The sequence below is a fragment of the Vanellus vanellus genome (genome assembly GCF_965231255.1).
Source record: "Vanellus vanellus genome assembly, chromosome: 1".
Lineage (NCBI taxonomy): Eukaryota > Metazoa > Chordata > Aves > Charadriiformes > Charadriidae > Vanellus > Vanellus vanellus.
In genome coordinates this window covers 149,740,290-149,762,076 of record NC_138905.1, presented here as the reverse complement: position 1 = coordinate 149,762,076, position 21,787 = coordinate 149,740,290, and the positions used below count along the sequence as shown (strand labels likewise).

Genomic DNA, 21,787 nt, shown 5'->3' with positions numbered 1-21,787 from the left:
AATCACTTGAGTCCACGGTGCTTGCCCAGTTGTCCATGCTAGCCAGAATCCTATGGTAAAAAAGAGGTTTGTTAATGGTTTTAAGATGGGCACTTATATCTATTTTAAAGTGGCCTTCAACTGTGTGCAAGATTCTGTTGGCTTTTTTGGTTTTTTTTTTTTTGAGTAAATCAGGAATAAAGGTAATCTTAGCTCCACTGGACCAGGGTAGCCTGAATATTGTATTTCAGTAACTTTGTTATCACTACAGTATCACTCAGGTCTACGTTTTTGAAGTGTTATCTCTTTGGAAGATAACGCGATAGTTTTAGTAAAAAAATCATTTGTGTAGGGAATATTTGAATACAGCCACTTTTCAGATATTCCCCCCATCCCCCCCCTTTTTTTTTCTTGCCGTTTTTTTTGGCTTTCTGGATCCCTGTGGATGCTGAGTATATCTTTCAGTCCCTTGTAACTTCCAGTTTTCTGTATTTTTTTCTCCCTGTTGTGCATAATGCGCAGCTGCATCTGTGTGAGTTTGTGTGTGTGTGTGTATGAAGCAGCATTGCCTCAGGGTATCTAGCGAGCCTGCGGAGGGGAGCATGTTTGTGCACACACACACATGCTGTGGACTGCTACTGGTAGCACGAAGTTGGTGTAAAACCATAGAATCATTGAATCGTTATGGCTGGAAAAGACCTTTAAGATCATCAAGTCCAACTGTTATTTAACTCTACCAGGCCCACTTCTAAACCATGTCCCTGAGCACCATATCTAGACGGCTTTTAAGTACCTCCAAGGATGACGATTCAACCACTTCCCTGGGCAGCCTGTTCCGGTCTTTGATAACCCTTTCAGTGTAGAAGTTTTTCCTAATGTCTAACCTAAACCTCCCCTGGTGCAACTTGACGCCATTTCCTTTTACCCTATCGGTTGTAACTTGTGAGAAGAGTCCAATGCCCACCTCACTACAACCTCCTTTCAGGTAGTTGTAGAGAGCGATAAGGTCTCCCCTCAGCCTCCTTCAGCCTAAACAACCCCAAGTGCCTCAGCCACTCCTCGTAAGACTTATTCTCAAGACCCTTCACCAGCTTCGTTGCCCTTCTCTGGACATGCTCCAGAACCTCAATGGCCTTATACTGCGGTGCCCAAAACGGAACATAGTAGTCAAGGTGTGGCCTCACTAGTGCCGAGTAAAGGGGGACAATCACTTCCCTAGTCCTGCTGGCCACGCTATTCCTGATGCAGGCCAGGATGCCGTTGGCCACCTTACCCACCTGGGCACACTGCTGGCTCATATTCAGTGGGCTGTCAATCAACACCCTCAGGTCCTTCTCTCCCGGGCAGCTTTCCAGCTACTCTTCCCCAAGCCTGTAGCGCTGCATGGGGTTGTTGTGACCCAAGTGCAGGACCCGGCACTTGGCCTTGTTGAACTTCATACCATTGGCCTTGGCCCATCGATCCAGCCTGTCCGGATCCCTCTGTGGAGCCTTCCTACCCTCAAGCAGATCAACGCTCCAGCCCAACTTGGTGTCGTCTGCAAACTTAGTGAGGCTGCACTCAATCCCCTCGTCGAGATCATTAATAAAGATATTAAACAGGAATGGACCCAGGACTGAGCCCTGTGGAACACAAATTGTGACCAGCCGCCAACTGGATTTAACTCCACTCACCACCACTCTTTGGGCCCGGCCATCCAGCCGGTGTTTAATCCAGCAGCAAAGACTCAGTGTAGACCTCATGCATTGCAAATATTCAAGAAACCAGTGTCTTTGTGTTAGTTCGTGATGCTCCTTGATAATAACCCTTTTCCTGGGTGGGTCTATGGGAGGTGAATCTGGCATGGCAGTTTCACCCCAGTCTCGGAGAGAGAAGGGCTTTAGGTCTGTGATATTTCCTTTCCCACCCAGGGAGAAATATTCCCATGCTGAGGTCGGTACTGATTGAAACCTTTTGCAGAACAGCAGCAGGAGTGAGCACCAGGCAGGCTCCCCGGGCAGCAGTGTTGCTTTTCAGATAGTGTCAGACAACAGGCAGGGCTTAATGGAGTCGTCGCTTATCCGACAGCCCCGAATTGAGGATGAGGGCATTTCCCCTTCGCGCTCTGTGTCTGAGTCAAAATATTTTTGCTTTCTATTAGGAGTAATAAAGAACATATGACTGCATCACATATCATCTGGCTGTTCACGGTGGTGGGTTTCCACTGGATGCAATACCTTTGGGTCATCCCCTTCTTCAGTTGGAGAAGGCAGTCACATCTCAATCTTTTTATTTTAGGGGCAAGAGGAGGAGGAGAAGATGAGTGTAAATGCAGCGCTCCATACCTATCCGGTTCCCAGTTGCACCAGCAAGGCAGAGTGCCTGGCTGACTGGGCAGAGCTGGGGACTGATGCGCTGCTTCCCACTAAGTGAGCCTGAGTAAAATTACCTGATGGATGTTGGCTGAAAGAAATCAAAAAGCTCTGATCTGGGCCAGCATTGCAAACATTGGGGAAAATACCAGGCTTTTCTATGTTTGGGTTTTTTTTTATGGCAAAATATGTTGTGGTGGAGGAAAAAGAATTAGACCAGGATGAATATTTGGTCAGAAAAGCAGTATCATTGCTCTTTTAGTCAATTGTTGCACATAAGAAAACGCCTTTTGGGGGATCCGTATTGAACAAGCCTAGAAAGAGCCAACCCATGGTTACAAGAAGGTATATGTCAGAGGGAAAATATTACAGTGAATCAATATATTTCTCTTAGAAACTACAATTCTTCTGAAGTCTGCTTAATTTAACACCTACAGGCCCCCTTTTAAAAAGCACATACCTGCTTTGCGTGTATGTATATCCCAGCACTTAGGAACTCAGATTCTTTGCAACTCTATGTACCATACAAGTCCATGTATTTCTGACTTCCAACAAAATAATGCAAGCAGCATTATTTCAGTTTTAATTGATCTTGCCTCTTCCTGCTGTTGCAAAGAGAGTAGCCTGATTACAGAGGCAGTAGCAACATACTGTGGTTGGCTTTTCCTGACAATGTCCCAGCAAAGCTAGCTAAGCCCATCTCATCAGTTTCTTCTTTGGAAAAAAACACTGAACATTTATAGTAATCCAAGTTTTCTGAAAGCAGAGATATTCAAAACCAAGACACTTGAAGAAAGGCCAGAAGTTGCTTGTGTATGGGCTTGATTATGTTACAAAACACTGATTTCTCCATTTTCATTATTGACTTTATAATAAAGGCACTGTTCAGAAATTTTGACTAATTACATTCATTTTCAATTCCCATTTCTTTTAATTAGTTATGACTCAGACTTGATTTGTTATCTTACACTTCATTATTAAAGATAGTTAGCTATTGGAAATTGCCAGTGCACTTCGTATAACCTCCCCTTCGCCGCGCCCCACATGTAAATGAAAGAGCAGGTGCCATTAGTGAAAGGTCAGAGATGGTGTCCATTAAGTCAGCCTTCGTTACCAGGGACCACGTGGCATGGATAAAGGCAACGCCAGAGGAGGGGAGGCACTAAATGCGTGAAGTCAGGCTGCAAACCTTAAAGCGTGTTAAAGCCCTGCATGGACATGCTCGGTCTGGTCTCAAGTCATCCTACATCAGTCCAGTTGATCCCTTTTCCTCTTGGCGGAAGGATAAGCTGCCATAACATGTGTTCACCTGACTGGGAACTGACTTCATTCCCTCCGTTGATTTGCCTTGACTTATCCTGAGAACCCCTGTGAAGACAAATCTTCAATTGCAGCCGTTATTTCTCCTCTTAACCTACAAAATAATTGCCTCAGCTGAGAGACGTCTCTGTTAGCTTTTTAAAAATGCTGACTTTTTAATAGCAGCTTTTTCTGAATTACATCAGACTTTCTATTTATACACTGTTTTCTGCGTTGCAGCAGATTAGGAGAAGGTAGGTCTGTGGTCTTCGGCCACACCAGATACTGGCTGAATTCTTATTCAGAGTTTATCTTTTCGACATTCTTGTTACGCTCTATACGATCCTGAGAAATTTAACTAGGAATGAATTCCCTTTGTGGCGGAAGGTATAAAATGTGGCCCAAGCAGTTCAAAGCGTGATGATCTAAATTCATGTATTTGATCGTTATAGGTAGCATTGCTGATACGCAGAGCTGTTGCCCATCGTTCCACAGGCAGCGGTTGCCCCTATTTGGGAAGCTGTAGCCCTGTCACAGCCACTTGGAGAGCATCAGCTGCGCTCTTTGAATGTCATACAAGTGCTATGCTCAGGCAGTGACAGTGAGATAGTATAAATGCATTAACCTTGATGGCTGAGCGAGGCAGGGAGCCTTGCGACGTACAACTCATTGGGGTTTCCCCCTGGCTTGTACAATTTTATTTTCCGTTTTAATTTTCAGAGTACTGGATTTTGTTAGAAGTACGGAAATAATGTTATTCGAGAGCAACAGTGTGTCGTACTACCTGCCAGTATCATTTACAGAGATTAAGAGCAGCAGCTATCAATTAGAAACATAACTCTTGTGTTTTTTTTTTAATCCTCACTTCAGATTTAAAACATAATACTAGGAACGAGCTTCAGGGAAGTAATTTGTAAAGAATTTTAATGGCTCTCCTTCTTTTTAATCGGTGAGAGTGGATAGATAATACAACTTTCACTGGAAAAACTACTCAAAGAATCATATTTGTAAAGGATAAAGACATTAACTTTTTGTTCCCCAGAAGTTTAAAGTGCACTTGGTTTGCAAATTTCCAAAGCACTGTGCAATACATAAGACTGGCTCTAGGTATCAGTGGATGAGTATCGGTAGTAGTTTCACATTGTGCGGATAACTGAATAATGAGCTGAATGTTTATCTTGTATTGATCCTGAGTTTATGAATGCTGAAGACGGTTCTCCATGTCACTGGTTTAAATCTTTGATTAAAGCAGTTGGGCTTGTCGTTAAATGAAATGTCATTCGGGTAATCTGCAATTACTGAATAAGCATTAGCAAAAATGGGAGAAAGCGGTGAGGTCACGTAGAAAGTGATACCCAGTCGCCATATGTATTTATTAGTGTCACCTATGAAATTTATGAGGCAAAGTAGTGCTGAAAGAATTTGCTGTCTTTCTGAGCAATGCTCATTTGAGGAATTGCCTAAGATAAATGGGTTTGGCTAATTGAATCATACACTTTCATAGTGTGCTACATATAAAACTAGACTAGGAAATAAATATAATTAAAGTAAACATGCCCTTCTAATTAGTAATTGTTTCTGCTGTTTTAAGCAAATTTCAGTGGCACAAAGTAGCTGTTCCAGTGTAAACCTAATAATGGAGGCTTTAATAACAGGTGTAAATTAACACAATGGAAAACATTTACAGTGTAACATTCTAAATTAAAAATGACATTAACAAGTCTGATTTTTAAAAAGCTGTATAATTAACATTTATTCAACCCCTGACAAATTAGTGCAATACAAATACTAGATTTTATTTATATCTTACAACATTTTTCATGCTTTTTTTTTGTTAAACAGTAAATGGAGCAAATGTGGTTCATTTTTCCAAGAACATGTCATATAAGGGCATCAACAAAGGAAAGGCAAAGAAAAAGAGAAAGCAAAGATATTTACCCAAAGGCATTCTTTTTGTAAGTGATGTGCAGGAATTGTTTGAATACTTAACAATATCACCCCAGTCAGTGTTCCTGGTTATGTATGCTCAGAAATAAAACATTGTGAATGGTTTAAGTTTGGAGGAATGCAAGTACAAACAGAATAATATCTATTGTGCAATAAAATACTTTGATTCCCCCAAGTGCATCCTCAAAAAAACATAATGTACTGCTAAGTGCTTAGCATTGATGTTTGTCTCTACAAATAAATATTGCAAACAGTATTTTCTTTTTATGATGGCACCTGATAGAATGCCATGAACAGGTAAGCAAAAATATCCAAACCAGTACAAAAAAAAAGGTTTACCTTAAATGACAAAAGATGCCATAATTTTCACATTATAGAAAACATCTCATCAGACCCCAAAATAGAGTATAGTATATCTGCACCATACCGACAGCTTGGTTTCCTCTTTCTTGATGTTTTTCTAAACCTGTAAGAGTTAAAAAAGTGGGTTTTTGGGGGGTGGGGGGCGGGGAGCAGAGGGAGTTGTAATTTTTTTCAGCTTGCCTATGAAAAGGAAATCAGCATTGTTTAATTTATTTTTTGTACGATGTCTTCTGATGTAGCATTAATTGCAAGACATGGTAGGAGAATTCAAATATGATGGCTTCCTATTCCAAAAGTGAATTTGTTAGACTGTGTTTGCCTCATAGCTGCAAATCATGAGAGAAAGTGAAAAAGTATTCCTTTTAGTGTACAGTCTATGGTGAACTTAAGCTCCAGGACTCAGCTTTTGAGGTGGCTAGCTTCTTGCCAGCCGTGGTTTTCAACCACACGTCCTGGGTGTCCCCAAAGTCCACACTGATGAGAATCTTCCTGAGTTGGCTCTGAATGGCTGGTGCTTAGTGTTTGGCTTTATATATGTACAGTTGGCCATAATTAAGATCTTATTCCATTCTTATGCGGGTTAAACTAAAATAGCACACTCCACATGAGTAGAGTTATGCCATTCACATGATCTGAAGATGTTAAGAGTTTGAGTTTGGTGACTAAGGGAGCAGTTGCGACGTTTGGTCACAAAAATCATCTTGTTCGCCCCTTGCCTTTCCTGTTCTAAAAGAGGATTCAGATCTTTTGTGCATCACAGAGTTTGAGGCGTCAAAAGTAAATTTCTAATAGCAAATATAAGCTGCCATGAGTAGCATTCTGGAAATTTTATTGTCAGAGATTGTTTTATGTTCTTGATCAACAATGCAAGTTAATTTTAGAATTGATTTTTGCATGTTTCCCTTTGCATGCCCTGCATGTCTGTGTAGCAGCTAGGCATGGTTCATTTGGAGATGGTGGAAAAGATGTTCCTGTTCTCACATCTTACAGATCAGTTTCTGAATTCAGCGACTGAAAAAAGGAAAGTTTCTCTGTCCTTTAGCCCGTATATTAAAAAAATCACAACCAAAAAACTTATTCCAGATGCTGGGCTGCGTAAAGCCCTTATTCCATCCCCCGGCTCTAGGGCAGGAGAAGCACACTTAGGCCAGCCTGACAGATAAGAGTCTAACCTTTATAGCACATACAAGTTGCTCAAGATTACGTGTGGAGCAGCTGCAGAGGGACTTGCATAGGTCCCTAGCCCAGAAGTAATCTGTGTTCAATGGGTGTTCCTCCTGGAGAAGTGTCTTCATTGTTGGGGAGAACTAGTCTTACTTTGGTAAGTGCTAACAGGCAGTTACTTATGGAGGAGAAGCATCCCATACAATAATGTAAAGCGGCACTGTTGCTCATCTGGAAGGAGGGAGGGGAATTGTGTTGTTCAGTGGATGAAGATTTCCTATTTGTGTTTGTTTGTTGTATTAAACCTGGCTGAGAAGGAACAAACTTAACCATAACTGTCTGCTGGTCGGGACAGGGTCGGGAGGAGGACTGACCAACCTGTTCTGAAATAAAGAAGCCATGACGGATGCTGTGGAGTAGCTAGCCAGCCTCTTCCAGCCCTTCCTTTTTAAGTTAGATAGCATTTCTCAAATCATATCTAACTCCTCTGCTGCAAATTAAGTCGCGTGACCTAGCAGAGAGAGAACACAATTCATTGCTGTCTTCTCTGCAACAAGTTTTTAGAGGTAGGAAGATCATTATCGTATGTCTCCCAGTTCTCTCTTTTCTAAATCAGACAAACCCAATTTGTCCTTTTTCATACCTCACTCCTTTAACCATCTGTCTCTTCTCTGCTGGGCTACACCACCTTTCCTACAGCAGAGGTCCCCAGGCCAGTGTGTGCATTCCCTCAGTGCCCAGCTGCAGGTCAGTTTGGGATGAAGCTTGTTATCAAAAATACATGGGCAATAGGAACAGAGTGAAAGGAAGACCGGGAGGACAGGAGATGTTTTATGTGCTTGGGTTGCTAAACTGGGACCTAAATGGGACCATGAATCATTCAGTGGGTTTTTCTGCTGTAGTATACTTTCTGGGTTATACCAGGTTCAGGGAACCTTATACCTCCTCCCAAAGACCGATCTAGTTTTTACATGGCTGTTGTATTTTAGCTCTAAGTTCTGTGTGGCTTTGAAACTGCATCCCAGAAAGACTGCTCCTCTTTGCAAGCTTTCGTGACAATGGACATCAAATAGGCTATGCAATATGATGGCTCCCACATTGGAAGGGGGAGGCTGTTGACTCTATAAAGTGCTTTCTGAGCATCAGCTAACGTTTGAGGGTTATGCATTTTTGCAAGCGTTCAGGCAAAGTAGATTCATTAAGGGGGATGAAGTTCTGGAATTTCTGCTTTTTTTAGATTGGCCCTGGGAAGGTACACAGAGCAGTATGGTTTTTCTGTTTTGTGTATATAGAATGAGGTATGTCATAAGATGGTAAACCCAGGCTTTTAAATTGTTAGAGAACAGATTAATTTGAAATGGGTAAGCTCAAATAATATTATCTTCATCTTAATACTTATGTCTACCCAACAGGTCAATTCCTTTTAATTTAGTGCATTATCCCTTTCATGGTTTTCTTTCCTGAGATTCTAATAAAGTATTCTTTTCCTTTCGCATGGTATGTAATTAGTATCAAATTAGGGAGGCTAGGTATTCCCACATCGGGAACAGCGAAATATTATTTAGGATTACATAAAAGCTGCGAAATCTTTGACAAACCCTTGTCATTGATTTAGTAAGATACTATTTTGGTTCACAGCAAAATAGAACACGGGTATTACAATTATTTCAGTTTTCCAAGGAAGAGCCCCAAATTTAAAACTGAACAAATTCACTGAGCTTATTTGCTGTTTTTGGTGTGAAAAAACCCAAATGGAGTATCTTTACATAAGTGTTTTGCTTTCTATTACCTAGAAGGAAATAATTCTCTGCCATTTCCTATGTTACTGAGAAGCTGTATCAGGATTCCTGCTTAGGAAAGTTTTAAGGAAGGCTAAATGTAGTAGCAGTTTTCTGCTTAACACGGCATGGTAGCAACAAAATATTCTCTTGCTAATAACAGCTTCTGTTTATTTTTTTTTGCACTGGGATATTCCAGTTACCAAGTGTGAATTATACCGTGCTTTGTTTGGTTTCAAATAAAAATGAAGTTCACCCGCAGTGGTCTAGTTTCGTGCTCTTTCCCGCCCTCATCCGTGTCATTTTATCCCCACAGTGGGCCCATCCAGCAGGGTGGGAGGGGACAGCCAGCAGCTCTTTCACCTTTCTGTTCAGTGCTATTTCAGGTTTGTGCCAGCAAGTAACACTGATGGAGTAACCCCACCGTTCACTTGTGTTACCGCCCACTCCGGGAACACCACCTCTCCCGTCTGCGGAGATGTTCTGGCTTTCGGTGGGAAAAAAATGTGCTATTAGATCTACCAGAGTCATCCTGTGTCTTTAAAATGTTAAATACCTTCCACGAGGTTCAAGTGTTACTTCTTAACAAGAATTTGGGTATCTACTGCGGGGGTTTTGATTGTCATCACTTTTAAGACTAGAGATCCTGAAAGCATGTGAGCAGCTAAATCCAAACTGCATGATTAGCATTCTTGTAAGAGCTGCATTTTTAGCAACGTGAGCATGAGTTTCAGTGAACTTCATGGATAGTGGTCAGGGCAGAGCTTGCCTTGTCTTCCGAATCCTATCCGTTCCAATCCTGTACCATCCCCAGGGGACTGTGGGATCATAGGTTGATAATCTGCCAATGCAAAGATGCAGGATGGGTTCCTCCTGTATGGATTTTTTTTTTTTTTAACAATCCAAAAGATCTCTTGTCTTAAGCATCATCATTTTGTTGGCTTTTCTGAACTGGAAAATCAGGGTAATTTCTTTCATCCTTGTTCCCTGTTCCCCCATTCCCCCCTCCTTTTTTTTTTTTTTTTTTTATGTGTGCTTTAACTCCTTTTCGTTGTATTCTGTTACCCTAGTGAAACAGAAGAAAATTAAATTCTGCCATTGTTTTGCACAACCTGTCAGAGAAAGATTTTAGTCCTCCTTTTTCCCATCAACCCAGCTTCAGTGGGCTCACTGGGAGGACACACAAATTTGATGTTCTTGAACACTGGAATGAGAGAAGATCAAACTGAAGTCCAGTGTTTTGAAACATTTAAAAAATTTGCAGGAAAAAAGAGTTTTCTAAGCTTTCTAGCATAATAAAAGGGGATCTTGGCTACAGAAGATTGAAATAGAAATGTTGTAGACATCTCCCAAATCCATGCTTTTAGAATAATACATACAATTTAGATCCCCCCTCATGCTTTTACAATGATATATAGAATTTAGATACTTCTTACCACTTTCAAAATGAAAGACTGAGTAATTTTACACCTTACACTCTACAGGTAAATGATGTCCTTATAATTTGCTGTGACACGAATATGCATTTATGAACTCAGACTTCAAATAAAGTATAGAGTGAAAATAGAACATTTCTCTCTTATAAGCTTTTGTTGTTGCTGCTAAAGCTAAAATTTGCTGAGAAAAAGTAGTCAGGGCGAGGCAGCTGTTAGCAAGGGGACGATGTATCCTACTTCATCAGGTGGCTCGCTTCCCCACTTTGGACTGGAACCAGGTTGATGCCCTCCAACAGACAGCATCTGCCTCTGGCACCGTCCCTGCACCAGCATCTCTGGAATGGCTTCTGCATCTATCGAAACCATTAAAGCTTCTGGGTAATCTTTTGTCATTTTTTTTTTTTTGTGTCATTTCCTTGAGATTTGGAAATATTTAAAGACATTTTAACCTACTTGAAAATGAGGCACTGGAACAGTCATGCTGTTTCTGCAAGTTAAAATACAGGAGCTTATTTTGCACTTTATTGTGTTTAGGGTTTTGTATTCCTGACATGTTACGTTTTGGTTTGGATCTGTGGCATGGCCGTGTTACCACCATGTATTCCTGACATGTTACATTTTGTTTTGGATCTGTGGCATGGCCGTGTCACCACCACTCTTAAGCAGAAGCAGAGCATCAAGAGAGGCACAAACAAACAAAAAAAAACGTTTATTTCAAATTATTTTTTTTCTATAATGATAGATAAAATACCCCACTTCCCATTGCATGTCGCTTAAGGAGGGGAGCGCACGGGTGCTTCTCTGTGCAGCCCTGAAGGTGGGCAGCAAGACTTACGATATAGTCATCTTCTTAGGCAGAATGAATTGGGACTAGCATGTGCAAGCAGTGTACATGAATTACAGCAGTCACAGGGCACCAAAGTTGTAACTTTTTCATCATTTTAGCATGTATGCATTTTTATTCATGTTTGAACATAAATTATTCTTTTATGCACGGGCATGCTGGTTTTGGCTAAGGTCGTCTCTTCCTAATTTTGAGTGCCTGTCCCTTGGGTTTACACATCAAAATACGACAGAGCTGCACAGGGCAAGCAGGATAGAATGAATAAGAAACTAAAAGTCACATGGTTTGTGTGCTGTGCACTTTTCTTGTGCAGGTCCCAGGGATATACGGTGATATTGTTATTTGGTCAAGCATAAACCATTACCTTCTCCATTTTCAGAAGAAGGAACCGGGAAGAAATTTGCAGTTTGCTGGAGTTTAAATGTATACAATGTATTTTAGAGAAGTAGCCATCTGTATGGTCCCATGCAGTATGTTTGGCTAGTAGTAGTTACTTGTGAAAGGAGAGTTAAACATGCTCGATATAAGCATTTTTTTCACTGTTTGTAGCTTAAAGTTATATATTAACCACAACTTTCTTAGGTGCTTGAACCCAGACTTCTTACTTTTTGTTCTGTGAAAGTCCTTTTTGTTCTATGAAAGCAAGCTATGTAGGCACTACGTAGATAGATATAGATTGTGATTTAGGTTTAGGTTTAGGTTTTTCTACATATGTATATCTTTTGTTCCATTTTCTAATTGTTCTGCCTCAATTGAGCAGAATGAAGATGGAATCTCTTAATTCCCCGTAGTAAGATATAATGCTTATAGACGCTGCTACAAACAATCAATCACAATTTCTTCATATAGTGAGCTACATTTCAGGTGTTCATATAAGCAAATGTCCTGGTTTGAGGTAAAACAGGACCAATTTTGTTCAGTAACTTTACTTCTTAGCTAAGCCTCTTCTGACTACTGAAGTTAACAGCGTATTGTGCAGACACTGTTCGCTCGCAGAGTGATAAGACCTATGGTTATAGTTAATGCCAAGGAATGGGATGTGGAGAGGCTTCTGCCCTGCTGACACTTACTGCTCTAACACCCAAGGCAGCTAATTTTGGTATTTGCCCCGTTGGAGGGTCAGAAGCGGAAAAGCGTAGAGGGGTCCCACCTGCGGGGAGGAGTGGACAGGACAGGTGACCCAAACCTGACCCACAGGGTATTCCATCCCATCTGCCTCATGCTCAGTATAAAAGCTGAGGGATCAAAGGGTCAGCCCTCTTTCTTCAATGGCCAATATCTGAGGAGGACTCCGTCTCTTCATCTGCCTTTGATCCCGATCCTGAATCCAGATCCGAAATCCAGTTCCCATCCATCACTGAGTCCAGTCTGGGACTTCGCCAGTGCCAGCTGGTGACGTGATTGTCATCCTGGGAGCTTGATACGGTTTTGTATATATTTCATTACTTTATTTTATTATTAATATTTCATTAAAGTAGTTTAGTTTCTTCTAAACTCCTAAGTCTCTTTTTCCCTCCTGCTTCTCTCTTTGAAGAGAGGTAGGGGGGAGCATCTGTTGCTCGCCCGATGGCCAGTTCAGCCTAAACCATGACAGAAAAGCACAGGCTTTAGTGGATTTATTATTTGGGCATTTACAGTGGCTGATTCTTTTTGCATCTGCACAGCTGGCGTAGGTTTTAACTACTTGGTTGTTGCTTTATCTTCATGTTCAGTTATTAACATCGTCCAAAATTATTTTTGTCATGTAGACGTGCAAACATACATCTGTTTAAAACTCAGTTCAGCCTTACCTGTAGGTAGTGGTGGCTCATCTGTAATGTATAAAATGCTATAATAAGGTCTCCATCTATCTATAAAATATGAAAGAAAGATAAATTAAAGCAAGGCATCTCAAAACATATTGATTCTATTTCTACAGAAACCAAACTCGGTGACTGTCCGCTGAAGATCCCAAGAAGTGATTTTCTGCAAACGCGTAAAAATCTGATGACTTATGCACTGACTTGTTCGTTATTTTTTTTTTCACACCAGGGCTGTTGTGTGGTTTCCATAATGCTGTAAATCACGATTAAACACATAAAAAAGATTGTCACCCAAGATCCATTTTAAGCCAAGTGAAACATAATACGATATAAAATTTACATCATTTTCTTGATTAACCCTGATGAACCTTCAGTCATTATCCATTATAGTAAGAGCAAATTGGAAACGTTGCTTTGTTAATAAAACATGTATAGACGTTTTCATGAGTCATAGATTTGATGGTTACTAACAGCTGACACATTCATAATGAAATACTGTACTTTGGCTTTCTGTAAAAGTGCAATACTAAATAAAGCTGCGATCCTGTGTCCTGTAGTTCAGTGCTGTATTGTGGTGACTTTTGGACGTCTGATAGTTTTGAATGTTGATCGAAAATCAAGTGCACAGAATATAAATACAGCCAAGAGTTTTCACAACCTTTACATTAGGTACTGAATCTCTATGTGTCTTTCATTCATATTTCATAGGGGTTCTTAGCAGCACCAAGAGCATTTAACGACTTAAATTGAAACTACTCATCTTTGTCATCCATGGAAGTCTGTAAAGTTTTGCTCCTTTTGCTGCTGTGCCAGGAATGTTTTCTAATAGACACTGCTGTTATCTCTGTAGTGGCAAAGTGCTCTTAGATCTGGCCTTAATGATTCATTACAATCTTTGCTTGTGCTACTTTAAGTCAAGTCGCACCAGGGTGAATTGCGTGATAACATTTCTCTACCAGTTAGAGAGCTTTCAATTTTCGTGTGGTATGTGAAGTATACCTCAATGTACTTCTCAATGCTGCAATTAGCTGTGGGTAGATGGATCACTAGTTAGAGCCCCATGGAAAGCATAGGCTATTTAAGTTGCTAGAGAAAAATGGGAGGAAGGAGGTGTTTTTTTTTTTCTGAAAAATGACTTTTTTTCATGAAAAAGATCATAGAGGCAAAACATTTTTTTTTTTTTTTCACAATTTTCAGGATACTTGTTTTCATTTCCTTTACTACTGAAACTAGCGCTGAAGATCTTAATTGACTGAAATCCAGTTTTCAGCAAACACATCAATAAGAAGCTCAACAAACATTTTGAATAAAGTATTAAACACTTACTGCAAAATTTCAAATAGATTTTTAAAAGGCCAGATTTCTTTCATTGTGTTTAAAATGTTCAGAACATCCCTTGAAATCACGCAATGATAGGAGTAAATTCAGTTTATTGCAACCTTCAGTCTGTAAACTCTTTAGGATATGCACCAACACTATATGACTAATTCGCCTATGCGTGCACATCCTCTACAGAGATGGGTTGGATGGCTGATCAAAAAAAAAACCACCCTATCATTTTTACTAATTCTGACTGTAAGAAACCTAAAGAAGAAGTTTCAAGAAATAAAAAACCACACAAGCTTGGCAGATGATAACTGGAACAGTTTCCCATGCATAAGGATGCCACGGAAAGCAGAAATCCGTGTGGAGAAAAACAGACAAGTAGGGCGTTGTGTCTGACATCTCTGGCAGGGAAGCAATGTAAGAAGAAACTGGATCAGATATAGGTGTCACCAAGTTCGGTAAGGCCGTGTGAATCCAGGGAATTCAGCAGTGTTAGGTTAGGCAGAAAAAAAGATTCCGTATTGATCCCCTCAGCTGTTGTGTTTTTGAATTACAACATAAAAGTAACGTTAACGAAATCAAATGAAAGGGCTTCACCGTGCGTTGTCTGGTTTGTGCTCTTCAGTCTTGGTAATTTTTTTCTCTCCACTTGGAAAATAGGGATGAGGATAGAAAAGGAATACTTCCCCCTATCTCATTCCAGAGACTGTTTCTTGACAGCTAAGCTCTCAATTTCAGTTCTGGAGGTTTTAAATGTCATTTTGGATTGTGGAGAAAGAGAAACACCCATTCCAGGTGTAAGATTATTAATAGTGATGAATTTGTAACTTGTGAATATACTTCCAAACAATATATTGTTAGAACAGTGTAAATGAAAAGAATAGTAACGTTCTGTTTCTGGCTTGGCTCAGTGTCATTATTAGATCTACATCCATCTTTGGTATTTTTGCTAGCAGTTTTAGGATTGTAAAAGAGAGCACCAGCACTTAATAGCAAAAAGAAAATAGTAAGGCTCCGAATATAGAATTATCCATTAATACTGAATGGTGATTTTTTTTCATAACTATGTATACCGTAGGTACGGACTGGTAGATTTTTATAATGTGATGAAGTTATTTTTCGTGAAACTAAAAAAAAAAAAAAAAAAAAAAAAAATAAAATAAATAATAAAATAAAATAAAAAATTAAAATAAATTAATTATGTCTCAATTTCTCTCATTGGGCAAGACTTCACTGAGGGAAGAAAACGTGAGGAGCTTGAGGAGGTGCTCTTGTACAAGCAGATGTTGAACTAAATTGGATTTTTTTTTTAATGTTCCTCTGTTGTGATGTTTACTGCTCTGACTCAATAACCTAGATCCCAGTCTCAATTGCAACCCTAGGTTTTCTCCATATTTCAATACATATTTAAAATTCAGTCAGGTTGCATGCAAAGCACTCGCATTTTGTGAATGTCAGATGTGGGTGCCTGTAGGATAACAACTGCACCCCCCAATTAGTCTCTCCTTGGTTCCTCCCAGTTGCCCAGCCTGAGTCCTCAGAAGACCCGCCTGGACCGCTCAGATGCTGATTTTGCAGCTATGATATGTGTATATGCATTCGTTTGGTACATGCGATATATCTGCCCCTGAAAATACAGCTCCCGGTTTTCAGACTCGGGGTTTCCAGGCAGATAATTAAAGCAATCTCACACCTTCCAGCCGGCACCTGCCACTGCACGAGCAGCCAGCCCAGCTCAGCTCCCCCTGATCATAGTCATGTTTGGACGGTAGTGTTTCATGGTTAATACAAATCATAAACAGGCTGTAAAAGCTGAAGCGTCAATGAATCCTAGCTTTAAAATTGCTGGAAGCTAAAGTTTTAAAACTGATACTGCAAAGTGAAAAATGAAATTTAACCAGGCATTTTGGTGAAGGAAAAATAATTTATTGGATGTAGGATGAAAAGCTGTGAGAGTAAACATCAATCTCATCTTAGACACATGTCATTGATTGATGTTTGCTCTGTGCTGCTGCCTGGAGGTAAACTCTTTGAAATAGCAAAGTAGGTACTTTATCTGTCTGTGGATAGGAGCACAGTTTGTTAAGTTACTGCTTTTTTGAGACCCTGCTACATCTTTATGTTCAATCAAAGTGAAAACAGTAAATCAGAGTAATTGCTTTACCCCACGGCATTTCTGTTTGTAAATGGGAAAAAATACTGTAAAAATCCTCAAATTAACTTCTGCTGTTTAAGCTAGCTTAAAAAAGTCGGTTGCAACCTAGGAAGGTATTTTATTGATTATGCCACTTGTTCACCAACGGCAGCCCCTTTGTTATAATTGAACTGATAGTTCAAACGTCATTAGGGAAAATATTTAATGCTCAAAAACGTAAGGTTGCCCTCTCTAAGGGCGAGCTCCCCATAACCCATTAGCAATTAGTTCCCAAACAGGCATTGTTTATACTGAGCTGAAAATAGAACTGGTACCAAGAAACCCGCCAGGCAACACCATGGACAGGAGCAGTAAAATAGACAACAGGCATTAAACGATAGCACTTTCGTGTTAAGCACAGCAATTCAGCAAGCAAAATAACCTGAATTGTTGTACCTAAATTGTCAGAATTAAGACTGTTTTCTAAAAAAGTTTGGGGCTATTGCCTTTACAAGGTCTCAGGCTGGTTCGTCCTTTTGTAGTTTAAAATAGTGCAGCGATACGGGAACGATGGCACGTTTAAATTCGGAATCCAATTTCCATTCTGAATTCAGTTTCATAATCACTGTCCTGCATCAGGGTTGGACTGTTCTTTTTATTGTGTTGTGTAAGTTTTTCCCTGGAGTTACTCTGTTTAGCTGCTTTGGCATAAATGTGGTAATTCAGGGGAGAATTAGACTATTAAATATTTAAGAAACTGTCCTCGCTTCAGCCTGAAATTTAGTATATTGACTTGTGTGCCAGATCACAATTTGTGGGGAAATGTTGAGAATAATCATTTTAAAATTTATTTTCTTGACCTACTGCCTGTTTTTCATGGTTTTGAAGTCGTTCCAACTTTGTTCATAATTCAGAAATGACCGTGTGCTAAAATTTAATTTCAAAGATATATGTGTCCTCACAGAAAACTTGTTCACGGGTCTAATTTTATTCTTGAAACACTTGTATGTTTTGGTCACTTATGGTGCGGGTTGTGGTTTTGGTTTGGGTTTTTTCGTATTTTTTTTTTCCCTGTTTGTTTGGAATATGATCAGCTCAGTGCAGTCCCAGGGGATATTCAGGGGCTCCACCTGGCAGCTTGGGGATGGTATCATTTCCATGACGCTGGGAGGGGGTGTTGCGGCCCGACGGAGTTTTGTACACGCAGCTTCTTAATCTGATGATGGAAGAAGAAGGGTCGGTGTGAGCACAAATGAGGAAGCTGACAAGATCTGGGAAAAAAGCTCAGCCCTTGCAAATGGGATCTAGGTCTTCCCTAGCGAAGACCTGCCAGAAGCCTGTGGGAACTGTGTTTTTGCCAATTTAAGAAATTGCGGCATGTTAGCATGAGGTGTCAGCTCTGCTTTTGTTATTAATATGTCTAGACTTCAGCTTCTGAAAGTTTTGTGCGAAGTGCCACACTCAGCTGCTGGGATGAAGGAGAACAGCCTCCTGGGTCAAAAACATTAACTGCAAATAAACAAGCTACTCCTGCTACATCTGTATCGCAATATTTATGTGCACGGGGAGGTAGAAGGAAGGTGTGTGTGGGCGGGGGTGTTGCAAAGCCCTCACAATTCCGAGAATAACGAACTAAATCTTTGGACTGGAAAATGATATTGGGAGGTCTGGAAAGGCAAAGGCGAGATTGCAGGTTCCTGCAAACTCTTAACGAGTTTGGTAATTGTCGCCAGGTGTGTGTATAGGCACGGTAACGCCTTCCCCCGTGGTGCCGGCAGGGCAGCCCCAGTCACTGCCCTCTCCCTGTGCCAGAAAATAAACTGATGGGAGGCGAGGGGAGCACCAGCAATCTCGCCCTCAATTTGCCTACCCGTGTCTTTTACAGCCTCAACGATGCCAGCTGTTACGAGGCTGGTGATCTCGTAGCAAAATAACGGTATCCTCCCTGAATCTCCCCCCCTTAGTGATGTGGCGATTCTGTGGTTTCTGAAAAGGTCAAGCAGCATCGTTAATGCACACCATACGTCTGCGAAGGCGCGTAATTCCTCAGTGAAGGTGCAGTGCATTAGTTTGTGGAAAAGGACATCTTCCGCTGAATGCAAAACTCAGGCGTTCCCTAAAACTGAAGGACAGGAGAATATGTTGGTGCAGTGTCTCCATGCAGTTCATCATGGAGATTAGACCTTTTTATTCGAGTTGTTCCAAGTAGTGATGTCTGAGGGAGGTAAATTGAGTCAGAAATAGTGTGCTTTAAAAAAAAAACAAAAACCAAAACCAAAACAAAGGAAGGAAAAGGAGACTCTTCAACGCTTAAAACGTTAGGCTTTTTATATGATTGCTTTCAGCCTAGCCTGCGACTACATAACTCTTTGGACTTTGTAGGAGATTAAATCCAGTCCCAGGTTTTTCAGGCAAGGTTATTGCTCTGCTCCTCGGCTGTCCCCTGAGCCGTCTATGACTATTTCTAATTAAGGACTAAAGGAAGCGGTTCCTTCTGATGTCAGGAGTAGCGTGAAGAGAGCTATGGACATTTCTGTCAGTACTGTGGGGAGGCTGGTGCCGCGGCTGCCCTCCCATCAGGCACCAGCGTGCCTGGGCTCTCCAGTCTCGTCTCGTGGGGAGTCACATCACGCTCACCTAGTGCACGGCCAAAGAGTGGGTGGCCATCCAGGTAATCTTCCAAAAGGCATCACAACAGATCCAAACGTATTGAACACACCTACTCTGAGAAGTTTGGCAATCCATTGGGATTCTGACCTGTAAAATACCTGAGAGTGAAACTAGTCGAAGCATCCTCGAAGGTGCAGACAAGGTAGGGCTGCTGTGACCGTGTGGTGGTGATGGTGTGCTGAAAGTGCTTTGAGCCTGAGACACTGGTGTTTAGACATAATTCATTGGTAAGTCCAGTATGTCTCTTGGCAGATCTTAGGGCTGAGATAAATCACAGTGTGGTTTTAAAGCAGTGTGCTGAATTTGAGATAGTGCAATTGTTACAACACAACATTTTTTCCTATATAACTCTTGTGTTGTCTTGTTGCTTATGCTTCAGTTCATGTCAGTTTAAGCATGGATTTGAAACGGATGCAGCATTTTACAAATAACAATATACCATTTAAAAACAATTAAAATTCATCCTGTTGGAGTTTGACCTGTATGAAACAAATATAAATGATTTTGAGAGATGAATGGTTGCATGTTCTTTGGTTTCCAAGTCTTGCAAAACTGCTTCAACATTTTGGCCCATATTAGCAAAACTCTTCCTCAATAAACTGATGTACAAGTGTGCATATAACACATATATGCATACGTCACCCACATATGCACACATGCCCCAATGAGGAAAAAATCTTAAGATTTTAATGAACTTGTTCTTCATGGTTTAACGATGGAAAAGACACGCACTGTAAATGATTAAAAAGATACATGCATATTTGAGATTGTTTTAAATTACAAATTAAAAAAAAAAGAAGGAAGAAAACTATTAAAAAGAATAATTTTCCATTAACTAAAGTGGTTGCAATAAAGACAGTGAAAGCAGTTGGCAGTATTCTCCTTGACCCAAAATAAATAAATACATTTGGTGACATACGTTCAAGGAAATGTGACGGTTGCAATGTTCATGCAAATAAGGAGCAGCCTCACAAATGCTGGAGATTTTGCCATCTGGTATTACCAAAGGAATACATTCTCAACTTGTAGCTCTTCCTAACTTACTGCTTATAGCTGGCATATTAGGCATTGTCACACAGTTTTGCCATTTGCATAATCATTCTGAATTATCACAGGTTGTGCATTGCATTGCCAACAGTGAACTTCTCACTCAGGAAGGGGGTTCAGAGATCTGACATCTTGGATGTCTTCATCAAATATGTCTCCATCAAATAAAGGGATAAAAATGCCCTTCCACTTTAGGAGTATCACAGCAGTGCATTTTAAAATTTGTATGAGGCCTAGTGAAGAATGTTGCACTTGTTTACTTCCTAGAAACCGGGTAGAGATCAGTATTATAATTAATCTCAGGGGAGCCGCCCATCTCTATTTGACTGCAGGCTAGAGTCCAATGCAAAGCATGTCAAAGAGTCAAGAGGGTCTGGATGGGGAAACGTGGCTGAGGATGAAGTTATAACTTGATCCCCGCAACTCCAGAAAACCCCCAACCTAACAACAGCTATTCAGGGTGGCAGAAAATCTACTTTAGGCACAAAGGTTGTTGTTAGGAGGTCTTTTACCATGACATAGCTGATGGGAGCGTGCTCAGATAGCATGGTGTAGTAACTGAGGACCATTGCTTGCCTAGCAGTAAATGACAACTGCTCTGCCTCTGGCCTCGGCAGAGTGTGCAGCAGATGATCTCCGCTCACAGGTACCCTGTGGGGAGGCCTTCGCTATCCTCTTCTTCCTGGAGGAAAGTATTTTCCAGGCCCAAAACTCCACCCCTGCCATTACCTCCTCATTACGCTGCTTTTCAAAGAGAGGGTCTTGGCATGAATAACATGAAATTGCTCATGAAAAATAAGGAATAAAACCCAAAAAACCCTCAACCACCTGTAAGTGGAATAAACAAACTGGGGGTTGGAAGCTGCCTCCAACCTGCTGTACTGAAACCCTGACTTTCACAATAACCCCCTGTGTTTGAGACCCCTGGTCAACGTTTGGCATCGGCCCTCAGACCCATCAGAAGGGTCCGCCGCACTCCAGTTCAAGTTAGCAGCATTGACAAGTAAAGATAAGATTCTGTGTTCATTTGGTGACTGCTGAGGCATTGTTTTTAAATACTAACAGCGTCTAACATATCCTATGTATTTTCAGCTCACTCAAGTCTTGAATTAGAATCAGATAGCTGTTGGCCTTTTGACTGCCTTGCCTGAGGCGTACTAGGTAACATCACGTGGGTAGCCGATGCAACATATGTTTTGCTAACTGGGAAACCGGTTAGCAAGACAACCTTTTTCTTATTAACACATGGTGCACTTACATGACATTAATATATATTTCTGCTTTACAGATTTACAGTGCCAGAAGAAAGGCATTAGCTGAGCTAAGCAAAATAGGCAATCAGCATACTCGTCACATTGTCCTGAAATAACACGTAAACCTTATTAGACACATTGGTTTCCTTTGTGGGGAGAATAAAACATAAAAGACTGAAATGTGCAACCCTGTGTTGGTCTGTGGAAATTCAGGGAAAAGATTCTCTGGTTTATGTTGTCATGCATTGAACTAGAATTCGAGGGGGGGGAGAAGTTAATTTTTATTCTGGATGTCTACATTGAAGTCTAGTTCATTTCTCAAAATTAATACTGTTGTGTAATGCAGTCATTTTATTCTCTCTCCAGCTACACTCTACCAGCCATACGTACACTA

The 21,787-nt window shown here is 40.7% G+C and overlaps 1 protein-coding gene across 1 annotated transcript in view; it reads left to right on the top strand.

Moving 5' to 3' along the window:
• AFF3 (ALF transcription elongation factor 3) overlaps positions 1-21,787 on the top strand; it is a gene marked incomplete at both ends in the record, with an annotated part of 333,261 nt that overhangs the window by 27,313 nt on the left and 284,161 nt on the right. The window lies entirely within an intron of this gene.